Source organism: Pinus tabuliformis, chromosome 1_1 (genome assembly GCF_031772625.1).
Source record: "Pinus tabuliformis cultivar Carrire ecotype Pingquan chromosome 1_1, CPIR1, whole genome shotgun sequence".
Taxonomy (NCBI): domain Eukaryota; kingdom Viridiplantae; phylum Streptophyta; class Pinopsida; order Pinales; family Pinaceae; genus Pinus; species Pinus tabuliformis.
In genome coordinates, this window is record NC_142297.1 from 120,013,266 (window position 1) to 120,030,472 (window position 17,207).

The 17,207-nt window shown below is 39.6% G+C and overlaps 2 pseudogenes; both read right to left on the reverse strand.

Moving 5' to 3' along the window:
* LOC149211937 (large ribosomal subunit protein uL3-like) overlaps positions 1–17,207 on the reverse strand; it is a 103,202-nt pseudogene that overhangs the window by 74,446 nt on the left and 11,549 nt on the right.
* LOC149211938 (acyl-lipid (9-3)-desaturase-like) overlaps positions 1–17,207 on the reverse strand; it is a 65,794-nt pseudogene that overhangs the window by 38,119 nt on the left and 10,468 nt on the right.

Sequence of the window (17,207 nt, forward strand, 5' to 3'; positions counted from 1 at the left end):
CGAAGGGTGGGACTTGGTTAACAAAGCCACCAATTTTTTAATAAACCATTGCAGGAGCTGAACCCACCCTACCACCAGCGTGCAGTCCGAGGTGGTTTTATGTAGGCCGAGGCGGTATTTGCCAAACAGAGGGTGGTTTTGTAGGGACAAAGGTGGTTTTGGACCATTCCAAAGGGTCTAGAGGTCACAACGGCCAAATATGGTTGAGTTTATACTCATTTGACTCGAAATCTCGAGTTGAACACAGTGGTGATGTCCATTTACTTATTTGAGGCTCTATTTTCGAGCTCATACCTGTAATAGCAATTTGAAGACAAAATAAAGAGGTTAGCACTGGAAGCGAAAGGACCAGGAGACGTAGCTAGAAAGTCTGGTGAACTCCTTTATTAAATTTTGTTGTGTTGATGTGTTTTCAAGTTGTTTATGTGTTTATGTTATTCACAATCTTTTCGATCCGTTGCACTACGTAACATAAGAAAATCTACACATAGTTTATAATACCTTTTTCATTAACATATCATCCTTCATAGCTCTAGTGGCCTTCCTGACATCCCATGCCTCTATTGTGGTTTCCTCTTCTTGTTCATAGAAACCTGGTTTCTTTTCTACCTCTTGATGAGCCCTAGAAACAAGTAATTATATGGGCTCATTTTGCCTTTTATTTTGACTTAATCCACAATTCTCATTAGTTTATTGCATGTTTTTGATTATATTTATGCTAATAGAGTGAATTGGGTTAGTCATTATGCCAAAAGGTCTAATGTGTGCTTTATGCATGTTTTTGGTCAATTTTGAGACAAAATCAAAGGTTTAATGGGCATTTGGCAACCAAATTCGAGGAAGAACAAGGGAGAGGATTTGTAGGAGGGTGTCCCCTTCATTTATGAACCCTTACCTCGAATTCTCCATCAGAAACTTAGAGCACAAGCAGCCACATTGATGATTCCAAGGGGCAGCCGAGCAAGTCAAGTAGGACTGTTGTTATCTTCAGTTCTAGGAAGCCAAGTTCCTTAATTTTAGGAGGACTGTTGGGAGTCCCCATTTGTATAAATAAGAAGGCTTAGCGCCTCAGTCTTTTTAGTTATATTTTAGCTATTGAACAGTTTATTTTCGCACTTTAGTGCAGCTCTATATTCAACTCATTTTCGAGCTCTTTCTGTACACAATTTTGTGATGTGACTATTATCTTTTGATCAATGAAGATGAATCCAGTCTTGAACGAGCATTGATATTTCTAAGGGGGCTGTAGGTCTTGGGGTTGGGCCCAACCCAAGTACCCAACACCTCCTTCTTGTATTTATATGTGTTTTACATGCATTCCTGAAATAATTTCTGTTGTTTAGATTAAATCTTGCTTTGTTACTTAGGTTGTTTTTGATGATTAGAATAGTTGTCCTAGTTTCGGGTTGATTAGATAGTTTGCTCCAATAATAGAAGAAGATCCACAAAAAGGCTACCAAGTAGGCCTTGATCTCCTTTCTCCCTTTGTGGGACCATGAATTCAGACCAAGGCACTCTTGTTGCCACCAAAACACTGTTTTTGCTTTCCAATGCAATTGTTAGTGAGAGATTTTGAGTTGGAGAAGTTAATATCAGTTGTATTTACATGCTTAGATCTGTTCTTGTTCAATTTCCATGGTTTTCTTGCATAATTTCCTATCCATAAAGTTATGTTCAACACTTTTCTGGTTTTTAGGGCAGAATTAGGTTAAAATAGGAAAAACTCTGTTTTTTTTAGTTATTGCTTGGGACAACTTTGAAACGTAATTGTGTAGCTCACTTGTAGACCCTTCCAGCTTATCATTCTTCCATCACCCAACCTACTCCAGTCCATTTCTCAATATTTCCTCCACTCATTTGCCATACTTTCCCAAACTGCCCTAACTTCTACATCCTTGTGCAAAATTGCTTCTTTGACCTTTGAACAAATCCAACCATCTCTTTCATGTTTGAACTTCATTCACCGAGTCCTAGACCCTTTGACACCTCCATCCAGCCTTCCTTTCCCTTTTTCCACTGTTTTTCCTCCTTCAAACCTCTAAAAACCACTTTCGGCCTCCCCTTGTAGAACTTCCTGTCGAATTTCCTGTAGATCCCCTGCAACCTTCGTGTAGAAGTTCATGCGAGCAATTTTTTGAAGCCTAATCGTAATAGAAATCTCCAGAAGGGTGCTAGGGACTCCTTAGGTCCTCTCCACACCTTCCCAACCTGTTGCAAAAGCCAAATCCATCTCCCTTTGTCGCCGAACCTCTGCACAGTCACAAATAGTTAGAACACAAGCATAATAATTCTACATAAAATTGCTCAAAAGTAAAAAAAGATGATTTTTCCACATTCTCCTTTAGAAGTATCTTAAATACATGCATTTTTCCTTTTCAGTAGTCAATGGCATTCATTTTAGTAGTTTCCTTTCTTTTTCTTGAAAAAGTAGGGTTAGAGGGTAACACTAGGGTTTGCTATGGTTTGATTTTCCTTTTAAGTTTTCATCTTATTTCTACAAATAGAATAACCTCTTTTGAGTTAGCTTCCTTCCATCACAGTTAAAAGCTTCTTCAGAGAACTCATATAAGTTGGCTTAAGCTCCTAGCGAACTTGTGCTAGCTGATCAAGTGACAGCCTGCAGTAAGAGCTAGTACTTGTGCATATAGCACCGTCACTTCCAAGTTTGTTACGAACTACCAGGTTGATAAAAGTAAATTAGGGAGTCCTAGGAGTTGTAGCATCATTACTGCAATACTGGAGCTCACCATCTTTTTGGCGCCATTGCCGGGGAAGTGTCAGAGTATCTTGTGATTACTGCTTTCTTCTACTTTCTACTGCAACATTCTGCTAAATAGTTTATTTCATTTCAAATTCTGCAATTTTCATTTCGTCAAGCGTAGATTAGAGATTTCCTACTTTCATTTCAAATTCTGCAATTTTCATTTCAGCAAGTGTAGATTAGACATTTCCTAGTTTCATTTCAAATTCTGCAATTTTCATTTCAGCAAGCGTAGATTAGACATTTCCTGCTTTCATTTCAAATTCTGCAATTTCCATTCTAGCAAGTGTAAATTAGTCATTTCCTGCTTTCATTTCAATTCTGCAATTTCCATTCCAGCAAAGTAAATTAGTCATTTCCTTGCTTTTATTTCAATTCTACAATTTCATTTCAGCAAGTTCATTTCAGTTAGTTGCAATTTGTTGTTTAATCCATTTCAGTTTTGCAGGTACGAGCAGAAAAAAAAAAACACAAACCAACCAAAAAGACTTCCTTTCATGCCTCATAGGAGTAGAGCTAATCCAGAAAAATGTTTTCCCAACACCCCCACTGCTGCACACGACCAACCTTCTCTCTTCTTCGGTGGCTGCAATCAAGAAACATCCTTAGGTAATAGCTAGACATATTTGACGAACCTATAGTAGTAGTAGAAGAAGAAAACATTCCTTTGGAGCCCATGGATGAAAACAGAAATGTTGGGAGCAATACCTTTTCTCCCAACTCATCTCTTAGAGGTGAATGTGAAAATTTGCTGGAAGATTTCAAAAGTGAGATGAGGAAGATTCTTGCCATGCATATCAAAAGAATACAAGAGGAAGCAGAGAGGGCTTTGGCCATTTTTTGTCCCAGGTGCACTAGAAAGCATCCTAAGAACGAATGTCCATTGCACTCCGTAGAAGTGTGTTTTGTCTGTGGAGAAGACCATCCTACAAATTAGTGCCCTTCCTTACCTGGATTTAAAGCTATGTACCAAGGGGCTGAAGGAGCCACTGAACCACTCTATTTCATGAACCAAAGGAGGCCACATGGACCTAGACCTTACCAACAAGGAATGCAAGGGACATCCCAGACCTATTACAACCCCAATCAAGTCACATTCATACCTTCTTGGGGTCCCCTTGCTCATCCTTCCTGGTCCACACCCCCTCCTTGGTCATATCCTCCTCAATATCATGCTCAACTAGCTACTCATCCATTTCACCCCTATGCTCAGCCACAACCTCAGTGGAATGCACCTCATCAGGGGTGGAGGCCCTAGTACAACTCTCCTCCCACTCCTTTGCCTCCACCACCTGCTCAACCATAACCATTACCTCCTACTCCACCAAGGAAACCCCAATTACCTGCTCAACTGAACATGAACCCGAATAATAGACAGATCCAACAAGTATATAGTGGGGAACCACAATTTCCAAACTCGCACATCGAAGTAGCTCAACCCAATTGCAAAGCTGAGGTACAACACTTCCAAACAACTCCTCTTGAGCTCAATGATATTCACCATAGCTCAGGAAGAGTATTGCAAAAAAGAGATTATATTGATATCATTGAAGGACCACATCTAGCAGAAGAAGATGCAAAAGAGAAGGTCAAAGAACCATTGGCTGCACTTGATAAAGAGAAGACAATAAAATCAGAGATCGAGAGAGCTCCCTCATGGTTACCATCAAATCCTCCATGTATTCAAGAGAAGAATCAACAAAAAGAGGAAGATATGAAGGTCATGGTAGAAGAAGACATGAAGAATGATCCAGATCAACAAAAAGGCCAAGGACATCACAACTATATTGAGATATGGTTCCAGACGGTCACTAAGGTGCAACATCACTCTCTTCCTCAACTATGCTTGATCCCTTCAAAGTCAAATCATTTGGTCTCTGAAATCCGGATACCTGTCAAAGCATGCATTTCAAGCCTCCACATCATTTTGTCTCTCATCTCGATGTGCACATGGCTCCATTGGAAGTATTCTTATACTTGAAAATGATTTTGTTTTTCAAGTAGGGTAGGGTAGAGAAAAAAAAAAGAGAAAAATGAAAAAATGAAAAATAAGAGAAAAATAAAAATCTAAGGTGAAAACCTCCTCGGAGGCGCCTCAGATTGGCTCATTGATTGAAAACCTCCATGAGGCGGTCAATGGGTTGGAAAGAAGAGAAAAGAAAAAGAGAATAAGATCCTTGGGTGAAAACCTCCCTTGGAGGCACCCAGGGCAGGCAATTAGGGTGAAAACCTCCTTGAGGTGCCCTAGTTGTTTCCAAAGAAAAAAGAGAAAAAGAAAAAGAAAAATGAATTTCCAGTTGTATTGTAGGATTGCAGGAGAACTTCAGGAAGCAGAAACAGGTGCCAAGAAAGCTCTAAAATCAATAACAACACCTATCCTACCTTCCCTCACCCTTCTCCATCATTCTTGACATTCTTTCCACCTCACTGTGCTTCTTTTCTGAAAACTGTGTTTTCTACAGGAGGCTCCTGTAGAAATTACAGAGAGCTAGAAATGGATTTTAAAAGCAGTTTTGGGAACATGGAAGCTTCATAAAGGGTTTATAAATCCCCCTGCAATCTTCAAAACTCTCTTCCATCATTTCCAAGTCTGCATTACAGCCCAAGCTCATTTTTTCTTACTGTCCAGAAAACTGCAGAATGCTCTGATACAAAAATACATAGAGCAGAAATTTGTTTTTTCCCTAACTTGAAAACTGTGCATCCATTTAAAAAAATGTTTCATGGGGAGTTGTATAGGGATGATGTCAACATGCCCAAGCAATTTCAGCCAATTCCAGTGCACTATTTCCAAGAAATCAGCCACCATCAACTTCAGCCATTTTTTCATTTTCTCCATATCCGTCCATCCATTTAAAAATGTGTTTCATGGGGAGACGTATATGGGTGATAGTAACTTGCCCAAGCAATTTCAGCCAATTCCAGTGCACGGTTTCCAAGAAATTGACCTCCGTCACCTTTAGCCATTTTCATATTTTCTCGAAATCCGTGCATCCATTGACCACATTTTTTTTTATGGCAGGTGCATAATGATGATGGAAACATGCTCAAAAAATTTCAAGTCAATCCAGTTTACTGTTTGGGAGCTATGGACAAAACAAATCACTGTCCTGCAAAAATCTAGCATCAACAGCATGAGGGTGCAAATATGAAGGTTGAAGCAGACTCCTGAAGATCAAATCTAGCCAGAAAGGAACCTGCACAAAGCATAGCCACATATCAGCAACCAAACAAGCATGCATCCACAGAAACAAAGGCATGCAACAGAAGGAAAGGCCACAACACCTCACAACAAATGCATTCGACTTCCAGGTAAGTGACTAAACCCGTTCCTCTATTGCATGAATGTAATTTGAAAACTGCATGGACATTGAGATGGTTGTGATTAAATGAGATTGGTGGCCAGCTAACTGCCCACCCTTGTCTAGTTCAGACAACACCTCGTCTAGTTCTACAGTGCTCAGCTGGAAATCATACAGCACATGTGTCTAGTCAACTCACGGGAAATCTAAAAAATAGGTAGTGGCAGATGTTTTGAACTCCAGCGCAGATAATGGGAAGTGATTACAGGCAGAAAGCATAAAGTCTCATGATGGCACTACAGTAGGGACCAACAGTCCAAATAATGCCAACGCACATTTTTGCCAGCTCACCATCAACGGAAATATTTCACAGAAAACATAACTACTCTGCCTCGAACTCATTCACCACCTTTGTTTCCATTTTATTATTGTCCCTGCAGCTGAAACAAGCTCTATACCACCTCCATAGACTCAAAAGCATCGTTCTCTATCATTTTTTGCTATCGGCATTCTACAGGAAGCTGTAACAGTTCTACAGGAAGGCCAGTGAGTAGCTCCATAGAGGAAAATTTGGGATTTTACGTCAATTTCGAGCTTGAAAAGAGGTAGGCTCAGGAAACCACTTTGCATATGATATATTTATATAAGGTGGTGGATTAAAAAACACAGTATTGGGTTGAAAAAAGGAAGTGAAGCTTAAAAGTCTGCCTGTATTTTTCTGAGTTCTACACAGTCTCCCCATTTTCTTCTCTACATTCAAAGTCTGTCTTCTTCTTCCTCACATTCTACTATAAAGAAAAAAGGATGCAACCATAGAAACCAACCTGTGAAAAAACCGAATTTGCAAGTCTGTCTACTCTCTGAAGAAAAAACCCTGTGTTATTTATTCTCTATTTTGTAAATAAATAAATAAATAAATAAAAATTGATTTTTTCCAAAAACCGAGAATCAAATTTAGGTTAAAAACAGTTTGAAAAAGGGGAGAAATTGCAAAATTGATGTGGTGAAAAAAGAACATGAGAAATTCCCTCTCTAGTTTCAGAAAGACAAACATAAGCTATTCCTCTGTTTCCAGTTTTGAAAGTTGTTTCCTTTTTCCTCACCTGGGAATTTTCAAAGGTCACTAAACACCATGCCAGAACGTTTTATGAGAAAGGAGCCGTTGAACTCCAACAAAGTGCATGAGCACCCAGAAGTGGTGGACCTTTTCACCAGGGAAAACTGGATATTTTTCTTTGAGAGAATTCATGGATATGATGAGGAGGTGACATAAAATTTTTTATTGCCTTTAAAACCTCATTCAAAAACCCATGCCACAATCAGTTTCAGGGGTCTAACCATAGAACTTACATCTGAGTTTATCAGTAGGATTACAAGCCTCCACTTGGACTCCCCTGGAGCAAAGAAGAAAAACCACTGGGTCAAGTTCCCAAGAACACCTTCATAGCCTGGGAGACTTTTAGAAATATAGCAGGGGAATATGAGGAGGAAACAGAAAAAGAGGAAAAGACCAAAATAGAGAAAGAAGAACCTGAAACAAAGAAGAAAAAGACAGAGGCAGAGAAGACAAAAGAAGAGGAAAAAGAGGAAGAAGAAAGACAACGGTGGGAGGAGGTGGATAGAAAAGCATAATTCCATGATAAATAGGAGGATATCACATTAGAAGCATGGGATGTGAGGGAATCCATCAGAGCCATCAAGGATGAAGAGTTAGATTAGTTGCTCAGAGGATGAGCAACACCTTCAGTAGGGGTGATGATGAGCCCCAGAAATGAATAATTATATGGGCTCATTTTGCCTCTTATTTCAACTTAATCCACCATTCTCATTAGTTTATTGCATGTTTTTTATTATATTTATGCTAATAGAGTGAATTGGGTTAGTTATTATGCCAAAAAGTCTAATGTGTGCTTTATGCAGATTTTTGGTCAATTTTGAGACAAAATCAAGGTTTAATGTTATTTGGTAGCCAAATTCAAGGAAGAACAAGGGAGAGGATTTGTAGGAGGGTGTCCCATTCATTTATGAACCCTTACCTCAAATTCTCCATCATAAACTCGGAGCACAAGCGGCGACATTGATGATTCCATAGGGCAGCCAAGCAAGTCAAGTAGGACTGTTGTTATCTTCAGTTCTAGGAAGCCGAGTTCCTTAATTTTAGGGGGACTATTGGGAGTACCCATTTGTATAAATAAGAAGGCTTAGGGCCTAAATTTTTTTAGTTATATTTTAGCTATTGAATAGTCTATTTTCGCACTTTAGTGCAGCTCTGTATTTAGCTCATTTTCGAGCTCTTTCTGTAGACAATTTTGTGATGTGACTATTATCTTTTTGATCAATGAAGATGAATCTAATCTTGAACCAGCACTGATCTTTCTAAGGGGGCTGTAGCTCTTGGGGTTGGGCCCAACCCAAGTGCCCAACACCTCCTTCTTGTATTTATATGTGTTTTACTTGCATTCATGAAATAATTTATGTTGTTTAGATTAAATCTTGCTTTGTTACTTAGGTTGTTTTTGATGATTAGAATAGTTGTCATAGTTTTGGGTTGATTAGATAGTTCGCTACAATAATAGAAGAAGATCCACAAAAAAGCTACCAAGCAGGCCTTGATCTCCTTTCTCCCTCTGTGGGACCATGAATTGAGACCAAGGCACTCTTGCTGCCACCAAAACACTATTTTTGCTTTCCAATGCAATTGCTAGTGAGAGATTTTGAGTTGGAGAAGTTAATATCAGTTGTATTTACATGCTTAGATCTATTCTTGTTCAATTTCCATGGCTTTCTTACATAATTTCCTGTCCATAAAGTTCTGTTCAACACTTTTCTGGTTTTTAGGGCAGAATTAGGTTAAAATAGGAAAAACTCTGTTCTTTTTTTTAATTATTGCTTGGGATAGTTTTAAAACATAAGCGTGCAACTCACTTGTAGACCCCTCTAGCTTATAATTCTTCCATCACCCAACCTGCTCCAGTCCATTTCTCAAGATTTCTTCCCCTCATTCGCCATACTTTCCCAAACTGCCCTAACTTCTACATCCTTGTGCAAAATTGCTTCTTTAACCTTTGAACAAATCCAACCATCTCTTTCATATTTGAACTTCCTTCACTGAGTCCTAGAACCTTTGACACCTCCATCCAGCCTTCATTTCCCTTTTTCCACCATTTTTCCTCCTTCAAACCTCCAAAAACCACTTTGTGGCCTCCCCCTGTAGAACTTCATGTAGAATTTCTTGTAGATCCCCTGTAGCCTTCCTGTAGAAGTTCATGCGAGCGATTTTTCGAAGTCTAATCACAATGGAAATCTCCAGAAGGGTACTAGGGAATCCTTAGGTCCTCTCCACACCTTCCCAACCTCCTGCAAAAGCCAACTCCATCTCCCTTTGCCGCCAAACCTCTACACAGTCACAAATAGTTAGAACACAAGCATAATAATTCTGCATAAAATTTCTCAAAAGTACAAAAATATGATTTTTCCACATTCTCCTTCAGAAGTAGCTTAAATACATGCATTTTTCCTTTTTAGTAGTCAATGGCATTCATTTCAGTAGTTTCCTTTCTTTTTTCTTGCAAAAGTAGGGTTAGTGGGTAACACTAGGGTTTGCTAGGGTTTGCGTTTCCTTTTAAGTTTTCATCTTCTTTCTACAAATAGAATAACCTCTTTTGAGTTAGCTTCCTTCCATCACAGTTAAAAGATTCTTCAGAGAACTCATAGAAGTTGGCTTAAGCTCCTAGCAAACTTGTGCCAGCTGATTAAGTGACAGCTTACAGTAAGTGCTAGTACTTGTGCATACAACACCGTCGCTTCCAAGTTTGTTACGAACTACCAGGTTGATAAAAGTAAAGTAGGGAGTTCCAGGAGTTGCAGCATCATTGCTACAATACTGGAGATCACCACCTCCTCCCCATGCCTCTTTTCTTCTTCTTCCTTCCTTCCTTTTAGTATTCCTAAGAGTGGTGGTGGATTAAGTATCAAGCCAATTCAATTGACTTTGAGCCTTTGTATAGATTGCTTGTACATGGGTGTCATGTTCAGTGCTTCTCTCATTATTTGAGGAGAGTGGTACTCTCTTATCTTTAAATTGTATGGAAATGTGTTCCATCTCCTCAGGCAAGAATGTATGCTGTCATCCCCTAACAACTTGAACATGTCCTCAAAATGTGAAATTTCTTGCTCTTGGGTAGCAAGATAACTGGGTACAAGATGAGGATCATTTGCAATTAAATTATGTGTGCTGATGAGAGCCATTGGATTGGACTGCTCAACTCTAATCATAAGAGGTTTTGTTTGTTCTCTTGCCAATATGTTCTTCATTTCTGTAGCCCTTTCTTCCTCATGGTTCATCCATGATGCTAAAGCCATCAACTGTAAACCTCCTAGCTTAGCATTAGGGTCCCATACATTCACGTTTGTTAAGGCCATGTTATGCAAATAAAAATTAGACATCTTGGCCCTATCTTATAGTGTTCTATGATCACAAAGATCAATGAACTGCCTGTAGTCCTAAAATGACATAGTGCCCCTTTGTGCGAGGGTGTTAATTTGGAACTACAACCATTGTTACTTAAGGTATAGGGCATAGGACTTAGCTGGCATCTTGCACTGCATTGCTTCCAAAGAGAGGTTGACCATGGATGCTAATTGACTCTCTCTTTCTTACAGTTGTCCTTTCAACAATGCATTTTCTATCTCTAACTAATTCTTCATTATGGCATCTCTGTCTCTCAAGCTACTTAGATTTCTACCCATCTCTTTGAGCTTCTACTCCATGTGACTAACGTCTTTCACCCCCTTGGATTTGGCAATCTGCATCCATCGATGAGTCCTGGATCTCTCCTTCTCAAGCTCAAAGAATAGTGGAATAGCAAATTTTTGTGGAATGACCCTCCTCCTTCAATAAATCTGTTGTAGGAGTCAAGGTTAGATTGGGGGCTAGGTTCCTTTAACACTGGGTCATCTTCTTTAGTTTCTTGCTATAGGCTTCCCTCCTTATCCAATTTTTTAGTCTCTTGTAGGTTTAGTAGAGTATAATGTAGGACTGCTTTAGCTTCATGTAGGTCATGTTGTATGTCCCGTAGGATTGCTTTTCCCTTGGATGAGGTGGATCTAGTTATAGGCCTTCTCACATAGGTGATAGGTGACTTAGGAGAAGGAATTTTATCCTGTTGTTTAGGTGAGTCCTCAATCAAAATGGGAATTTTGGTTGGTGTTTGGGGTTTCCCCTGCCTTATTCTTGTGATTTTCCTTGTCCTAAAAAATAAGGGGGACTGGCTTTGTCTTTTGCCTTTTTGCTTGATAGGGGTGCTAAGAGTAGTGAGGGAAGCTACTTCCTCTCTCTCAATGGATTTTGGAGACACCCTAGGTGACTCCTCCTTGTCATATTCCCCCTCTTTCCCATTTCTCTCTTCACCTATGTCTTTCCTTTCTTCTTCTCCTTGTAGATCCTCATCTTCTTTATCAGTTTCCTCCTTAACATCTTCCTCTGTTTCTTCATCATTCTCTTTCTCTTTCTCCTCTTCTTCTTCATCTTCCTCCTCATCTATCTCATCTTCATCCTACTCTGCTTATTCTTCCTCTTCTTTAGTCTCTTCCTCATCCTTTTCACTGACAGTAGAACTAACATCATAGCTGGGAGCTTTGATGTCCTCCTCTTTCTGCATATCTCTGAAAATTGACCATTGGATTGGAATTCTGAGGTTTTGGAGGGAATCTACTATGATGATTCTAATTAGCCCATGATGGGCTAATTTTTTGGAATTTACCTCTTGCACCTTTATGCTTGTGTCTATAAGTGATTTCAGAAGGAAGTATGGTATGATGAGCCTATGGTGAGGAGGTGTTTCTGCTCCAAACCTCAACTCTTCAAGAAGCCTAAATTGATAGCTATAGACCACACTATACCTTCCCTCACATGATATGTATTTGATAAGTTGGTAGCTCACCTAATTCTAGGGATATGGTAGGATTGATCTCCTTACTCCATTCTTATCCTCAATGGGTTCCTCACCTTCTAAAAAGAATTTCCTCTTGGCAATCTAGCTATCTCCCCTTTCTTCCTTCCTCCATGGTACTCCTAGGGGAAGTGTGGTAACTCTGTTGATGAGTTCAGGGGTGAGCTCTATGAAGAGGCCTCTTACCATAATAGTGGCATGGACTCTGGTAAGTGGAATGAGGAAGAGAGAAAAATCTTGGGCCACTTCATCATCAAACCCTCTTAATTTTTCAAAATACCCCATCCAATTATGCCTTGTGAAGATTTCTGGCACCTGAGGGTGTTGTTGGATTCTCATAGTGTTAATGGGCTACCTTCTATTAAACCCTCCTGTCATCTTGGTTTTTGAAGTTTGAGGAAATGAGATGGTTGATACAATTTCTAAATGCAGCAGTAAATAACTAAAATTACTGTGTGGACAATTCCCTTACATAGCTGCAAAATTCACTCAAACTAGAGGATTTCTTGTTCAATTCAATTGGAAAAAGGGAAGTAATTATAGAGCCTACCTCTTCATAGTGTTTGTTGTGGCCAACCCCAATGTTTTCCCCTCTGAAACTCCTCTCCACCAATCCAGGAGACTGTCTCTTTATATCTTGTAGGAATCTGGTGTGCAATCCTGTAGGATTTCCTGTTCAATCTTGTAGGAAGTCCTGTGTAGGAAAATGATGGAGTTTTCCTTTCTGTAGGTTTCCCGGGTATGAGATCGAATTGTTAGAGAGATCCTCGAGGAAATGAATGCATGATATCATGGGGATCGACAATTATTTCCTCTTATGGTCAAGTTGGGTGAGGTGGTGTGCTGACAGCTGAGGTACATTTTCCATTTTTGGACCATTGGTGCCCACTACCACCTCATCATTCCCCACTCCTCGTAATCAACTCCCACTTCATTCATACATAGCCTTAACTGCTTTTGTCCTTCTCGTTTATGTTTTTGACTTGATTGCTACCATGTGTGAGAGGACAAATTGTTTTGTCTTTGTTGACTGAACAAAGGTGGCCAAGTTAACTAGCCACTTTTCTCTTATAAACCAAGTTACTCGTAACCTTTACATATTTTGACTACATTATGCAAATGAGAGAGTGCGCAGGCTACTTGCCTATGGTGCTAATACCTTGCTATAGATGTTGAAGACTAGAGGTGCCTGTTGTGTGTTGGCTGCATGCTATTCTTTCCTCTCTTTTTTTTTTGATGATCTCTATTGATTCCTTTGTTGTGCAGGTACTTGTTGTTGAAGATGATGGTGGTGATGCTACTTTGAAGCTTCTTCTGCTCTTGGATCATCATGCTGGAAGCTTACTATTCTCATGATTTGTATTTTGTGGGATAGGCCACTACAAGATTTCCTACAGGATGTCCTATAGCTGCTTCTCCCTCGGAACTCTTAATCATACACTATGCTGGGATTTTGAAGATCGTGACATGGTTTGAGAGGGAGACTAGGAGTGTGTAGAATGAGAGATACTCAAGTGATGCTCCCTTCTGCCCTCTATTTCCTTATATTTTTTCGAAGACTGTGATTTTTTTTTAAACTTATTTTTTCAAGGGTGAATGCAAAGGTGATGAAGGTGGACATAGGTATGGTAATGAGATGGTGATGTAGGGGTATTATTTCACTGACATAGAAAGTCATTTTTCTTCCCTAAGGTCGCCTCTTGTAGGATTTCTGGGTCACTGTAATTCCTACAAGATCATCCTGTAGGTTTTCAGGGGATCCTATAGGTTTACAGAGTATCCTGTAGAAAACACAGTCCCCTTGTAAACTAAAGCAAAGGAGTGAAAAAAATGAAATAAATGGTGGAGTGATGGATGACAATGAGTGGAAAAATAAAAAAGTGAGTGAAATAGGTCCCTTTTTGATCCTCCCTTGTTCTTTGATCATCCTCCTTGCTGACCTGCAAATAGGATTTTTAATGATTTTTTTCCTTTTTTCCTTCTTTCCCTTTTTTTTTTTGAAAATAGCTAGGTTGCCTCTGAGAGGTTTTCATCCTAGTTGTTTTCCCTGGGCGCCTCAAAAGAGGTTTTCACATAGGGATATTTTTATTTTCCTTTTTTTCTCTCTCTTTTTTTTTTTTTTGACACCATTGGTCCGCCCCAAGAGGTTTTCAACCCAATATTGGGACTCAGGTGCCTCATGGAGGTTTTCACCTTAGTCCTTATTTTTGTTTTTTTCTCAGTGATTTGATGAGGTAGGCACTAAAACTTGCTCCACTACCATCACTGTTTTATTGATACCATCAATGAATGCTTGCTTTGACAATGGTATTTTGTAAAATTTCAATCGGTGTCCCTTAAAAAGTAAAGGAATGACCTCTCAATCTATAGTTCTAATTTGTACTGAACCATTATCATGGCATCTTTTTACAACATAAGGTCCTAGCCAACTTGTACTTAACTTTCCGTTGAATTCTTTATATCTAGAATAATATAATAAAGCCCATTCACCTTCTTTAAATTGCTTATCCTTGATGTTCTTATAATGCCAGATCTTCCTCTGAAGTTGAATTACCTCTGTATGTAGGAGGGCCTGCATTTTGAACTCATCTAAACCATTCAACTGGAGCAATCTCTCTTTTTGTGTACTGCTGAGAGCTAGATATAGTTAGGTTGCCATCCTTAATGTGTTATACTCAAATTCAATGGACAATAGGGCCTTTTTCCCATAGACCAACTCATAGGGTGTGAATCCAGTGGTGGTCTTCCAAGTGGTATTATAGGCCCAGGTGGCCTCAACTAGTCTATCTGCCCATTAGCTTATGGATGATAGGGAGTGGAGGTTCTATGCTTGATCTTATGCTGACTAAGCAAGTCTTCAATCATGTTGGAAGTAAATTGGTTGCCTTAGTCAGTGACCGGCTCTCTAGGGTACCCAAATTTGTAGAATACATTCTCCCTTAGGAACTCAGCTACCTTCTCCTCTGTTGCTGCCTTAATTGCCTTGGTTTCAGCCCACTTAGTTAGATAGTCAGTGCACATAATGATGTATTGTTTTTGTTTGGAAGGAGGGTCAATAGGTCCAATGAAGTCCATGCCCCACTTTTCAAATGGCTCGAAAGTCACTTGAGGTTGCAGAGGCATTTCATCTCTTGGAGTAGGCCTTCCCATCCTTTGGCACCAATCACATTGACTAGTATATCTTTTCACATCCTGATGAAGAGTGGGCCAATAATAGCCTGCTTGTAACACTTTGAATGATGTCCTCTTTGCTGCAAAGTGACCTCCACAAGGCCCATCATGACAGGTCAGAAGGATGTCAAAGACTTCCTCCTCCCTGACACACCTTCTCAAGATTTGATCTGGGCCAAGTTTGAAGAGATTTCCCCCAATCCAAGTGAAGGGGGCGCTCTTCCTTACTATCTTGCTTTTCTCTTTGGAGGACAAGTTTGGTGGGAACTGTGCAGATACCAAATAGTTTGCTATATTAGCAAACCATGGAGAGAGAACTGAAATGTCGAATAGGTGCTCATCCGGTAAATGATCATCAACCATTCCCTCTTCACCTGTAGGAAAATTTAATCTGGACAAAAATTATGCAACAAAATTTTCCTTACCAGACTTATCAACAATAGTTAGATCAAACTACTGTAATAAAAGTAACCATCTTATAATCCGAGCATTCACTCCGGTTTATTCATTAAATATTTGATTGCAGCATGGTCAATATGTAAAAATGTTTGATAGCCTGTAATATAATGCCCAAATTTGTTCAATGAATGCACAGCAACTAGGAGCTCTTTTTCGGTCACTATGTAGTTTAGTTCAGCCTTTGGTAGATTCTTACTGATAAAGTAGATAGCATAAGGAAAATTTTCATCTATCTGACCTAAGGCTACTCCTATGGATTTGTGTGAGGCATCAGCATGAATATGAAAAGGAAGGGCCCAATTTGGGCCTTGGAGAATCGATGCAGTGGTTAACTTGTTCTTTAGGGTGTCTAAGGCCTCTTGACAACGTTTTGACCATATAAACTCAGAGTCCTTGGCCAACAACCAAAATAAAGGAGGCCAATTTGCTGAAGTCCTTTATGAACCTTCAGTAGTATCCATCTAACCCTAGGAAATTTTTGACATCCCTATGCTTTTGAGGAGGTGGGACCCTTTGGATCATAGCTATTTTGTTTGGGTCCACCTGCAGTCCTTGCTGAGATATTGAATGACCTAGCACGGTCCCTGCAGTCATCAAAAATTCACATTTTTCGGAACTGAGAGACAGGTTCATTTCAATGCATTTGTGCAGTACTTTACCGAGGTTGGATAGAGCTTCTTGAAAATCACATCCATAAGGTGTAAAATCATCCATATAAATTTCTATCACATCATGGACTAACTCGGCAAAGATACTTAGGACTGCTCTCTAGAAAGAGGCAAGAGCATTGCATAGGTCAAAAGAAAGGACCCTATAGGCAAAAGTACCCCAAGGACTAGTGAAGATGGTTTTATCCTGGTCTTCTGGGCTGATCTGGATTTGGTTGTACCCACTGAATCCTTCTAGGAAAGAGAAAAACTTTTTCCCTACCAGGCCATCTAGAACTTAGTCGATGAAAGGTAGAGGGAAATGGCCCTTCTTGGTGGCTTTGTTCAACTCCCTATAATCGACACAAATCCTCCACATACCATTTTTCTTTGGAACTAACACCAAATAAGAGACGCACTCACTGTTGGAGATAGGGTAAATGAATCATGCATCTAGTAGTTTTTACTATTCTTCTTTGACTATACCTTTATGAGTTGGATTCATCCTCTTTTGGGGTTGTTGGACTAGCTTGAAACCCTCCTTTATGTATATGTGATGAGTACATACTGAGGGATTCACTCCATTTCTTTATAACTCCAAGCAAAGGCATCTAGATGTTCCTTTAGCATGTTGCATAACTTCTCTTCTTGGAGAGAAGAAAGAGATGGATTGATTTTCAAGGTTCTCTTAGGGCCAAATTCTATGGGTTTGACATGGAGAGGCTTGGAATTGGCCAAGCATAGGTCAATTGGATGAGTTCCTTTACCACATCTTCTAAGGACAATGTACTGGGAGTTGGACTTTGGAGTAGGTGTTCAATAAAATCATCTTTATTCTGTTGTCCTCCTCCCATGGTTGTTTCTAAAGTATAAAGTTGGGTGAAATAAACTTCATCTTCCTCCTCCTCCTCTAGCC